Genomic DNA, 3,692 nt, shown 5'->3' with positions numbered 1-3,692 from the left:
CACCGCACTTTCAAGGCGGCTCTTCGATGCCACGACTCTCTATGGATGGAGGCCCTTCCCCTTGTGCTACTCAGCATTCGTGCAATCTATAAGGAAGACCTCAAAGGCACAATAGCCGAGTTCGTATACGGCCAGAACATTGTTCTCCCTGGCGAACTTGTGAGCCCTTCTGCTTCTCTCCCTCAGCCTGACTTACCTTCCTTCGTGGACCACATCAGACGCCACTTCATCAACCTCCACATCCCTCCACCCGCCAGCCATTCCCACCCTAAGGTTCACGTCCTGAAATCTCTGGACAATTGTGAGTACGTCATGCTCTGAGATGACACTGTCTGTGCTCCGCTCCAACCTCCATATACCGGCCCGTACCGAGTTCTCTGGCGCTCAGTCAACACCTATGACATCCAGATGAAAGATTCAGCTGTCACAGTCTCTATAAACAGACTTAAGCCTGCTCATGTTGAGCCTTCTTTTACCTCCCTTCAGGCCACGACCACGCCACTCACTGCTGTGGCTCACGACGCTCCGACCAATCCCTCCACGTCGGGCTTAGACACTCGATCAAGTGACTTCCAGCACTAATCGTCGAGCTCTCCTCCAACCTTGCCCTCTACTGTGGTCTCATGCACTCCATCGAGTGACCACATGCTCCCCATGTCAAGCTTACCTACGATCATGCCCTCACCGCCGGTCCCTTCGAACTCTACACCATCGCCTGCCCACCCTGTCGAGGTTTCTCATGCCCACCCCCCCACCCCCATCTTGAATGTGCCCTCACTCGAGGTGTTTGAGCCTGTCCCCCCGGACATAATCCACAACATCTCAATAATACTGTGTGATGATACACTGTTTGTTGTGTGTTTCTCTTCATCCAGTGCTAATGACACAACCTCCACCATTCCCTGCCACCTGGTGAAATGTGTTCCCCTCTTGCCCAAGGTCGACCTGGACATGCTTCATGTGTTCGCCACACCCACCAGAGAAGTCATCGTCGTTCCGTTCCATCTGCAAACTGCCGGCCTATCTGTCGCCACACGCCCAGTACGATACCCGGCTTGCTTCAACGACTTCCAGGTTCGGTGGCCGAACCTTCCTTCACGACATCTAACCACGCAGCTCCCCGACGACGCTGTCGAGCTGACCGTGGTCCGGCTCCCGCGGACCACCCCTGCCGACGCCCTAGCCACTCCCTCCCCTGGCCTCTCAAGAGTACTCCGTACTGCAGGGGGGGGGGGGAGGCTATGTGGCGCCGATGAGGTCGACACCACACCAGCATCGATATACTTTTATCTCTAGACTCCGAGCATCGTCTTTGCACGCTGCGCTTTGTCTTTGGTCTGTTCCACCATGTCAGTTGTTTGTGAGCCTTTGATGTGTTTAGGTGAATAAATGAACTATTGCAAAATGGGAGTTGTTTGGTGTAACCAACCCGAACTTCTCCCTCAGAGTCAAAGCTTCTGAGTTTGGGTCAAAGGATAAGCACCAATCCATATTGAAGGTTTTCTGGGTAGGGGGGGTGTATAACCCTCAGATGAGTGGCTTATTGGCCTTTTTCCAAAAGTGGGTTGATCAAATTAAATATGATGACAACAAACTGGATTCTGAGTTAATTTAACTAGGTCCTGAGAATAAATTGCCCACCCAGTTGATAGCTGCTGTGCCTAGGAATAATGTTGAGGGATTTATTAACTTCCTGGAAAGAATTCAGAGTTTACCCTAACAATTGGCCAAGGAACTATGACAGATTCAATGACCAGGTGACTGGGGGCAATATGGAGTAAATACAGGGGAAATGAATAATGTGAGGGTTGTTGTTGTTGTTGTTGTGGTCTTCAGTCCTGAGACTGGTTTGATGCAGCTCTCCATGCTACTCTATCCTGTGCAAGCTTCTTCATCTCCCAATACGTACTGCAGCCTACATCCTACTGAATCTGTTCAGTGTATTCATCTCTTGGTCTCCCTCTGTGATTTTTACCCTCCACGCTGCCCTCCAATACTAAATTGGTGATCCCTTGATGCCTCAGAACATGTCCTACTAACCGATTCCTTCTTCTTGTCAAGTTGTGCCACAAACTCCTCTTCCCCCCAATCCTATTCAATACTTCCTCATTAGTCACGTGATCTACCCACCTAATCTTCAGCGTTCTTCTGTAACACCACATTTCATTTCAAAGGCTTCTATTCTCTTCTTGTCCAAACTGGTTATCGTCCATGTTTCACTTCCATACATGGCTACACTCCATACAAATACTTTCAGAAACGACTTCCTGACATTTAAATGTATACTCGATGTTAACAAATTTCTCTTCTTCAGAAACACTTTCCTTGCCATTGCCAGTCTACATTTTATATCCTCACTACTTCGACCATCATCAGTTACTTTGCTCCCCAAATAGGAAACTCCTTTACTACTTTAAGTGTTTCATTTCCTAATCTAATTCCCTCAGCATCGCCTGACTTAATTCGAATACATTCCATTATCCTCGTTTTGCTTTTGTTGATGTTCATCTTATATCCTCCCTTCAAGACACTGTCCATTCCTTTCAACTGCTCTTCCAAGTGTCCCTTTCGTGTCCCTCGACTCTTATAACTGCCATCTGGTTTCTGTACAAATTGTAAATAGCCTTTCGCTCCCTGTATTTTACCCCTGCCACCTTCAGAATTTGAAAGAGATTATTCCAGTCAACATTGTCAAATGCTTTCTCCAAGTCTACAAATGCTAGAAACGTAGGTTTGCCTTTTCTTAATCTAGCTTCTAAGATAAGTCGTAGGGTCAGTATTGCCTCACGTGTTCCCATATTTCTACGGAATCCAAACTGATCTTCCCCGAGGTCGGCTTCTACCAGTTTTTCCATTCGCCTGTACAGAATTCGCGTTAGTATTTTGCAGCCGTGACTTATTAAACTGACAGTTTGGTAATTTTCACATCTGTCAACGCCTGCTTTCTTTGGGATTGGAATTATTATATTCTTCTTGAAGTCTGAGGGTATTTCGCCTGTCTCATACATTTTGCTCACCAGATGGTAGAGTTTTATCAGGACTGGCTCTCCCAAGGCTGTCAGTAGTTCTAATGGAATGTTCTCTACTCACGGGTCCTTGTTTCGACTTAGGTCTTTCAGTGCTCTATCAAATCCTCTATGCAGTATCTTATCTCCCATTTCATCTTCATCTACATCCTCTTCCATTTCCATAATATTGTCCTCAAGAACATCGCCCTTGTGTAGTCCCTCTATATACTCCTTCCACCTTTCTGCTTTCCCTTCTTTGCTTAGAACTGGGTTTCCATCTAAGCCCTTGATATTCATACAAGTGGTTCTCTTTTCTCCAAAGGTCTCTTTAATTTTCCTGTAGGCAGTATCTATCTTACCCCTAGTGAGGTAAGCCTCTACATCCTTACATTTGTCCTCTAGCCATGCCTGCTTAGCCATTTTGCACTTCCTGTCGATATCATTTTTGAGACGTTTGTATTCCTTTTTGACTGCTTCATTTACTGCATTCTTACATTTTCTCCTTTCATCAATTAAATTCAGTATTTCTTCTGTCACCCAAGGATTTCTACTAGCCCTCGTCTTTTTACCTACTTGATCCTCTGCTGCCTTCATCACTTCATCCCTCAAAGCTATCCATTCTTCTTCTACTGTATTTCTTTCCCCCATTCTTGTCAATTGTTCCTTTATGCTCTTCCTGAAACT

This window comes from Schistocerca nitens, chromosome 8 (assembly GCF_023898315.1).
Source record: "Schistocerca nitens isolate TAMUIC-IGC-003100 chromosome 8, iqSchNite1.1, whole genome shotgun sequence".
Classification (NCBI taxonomy): domain Eukaryota; kingdom Metazoa; phylum Arthropoda; class Insecta; order Orthoptera; family Acrididae; genus Schistocerca; species Schistocerca nitens.
The sequence above is the reverse complement of the archived record's forward strand: the minus strand, read 5'-3'. Positions refer to the sequence as shown.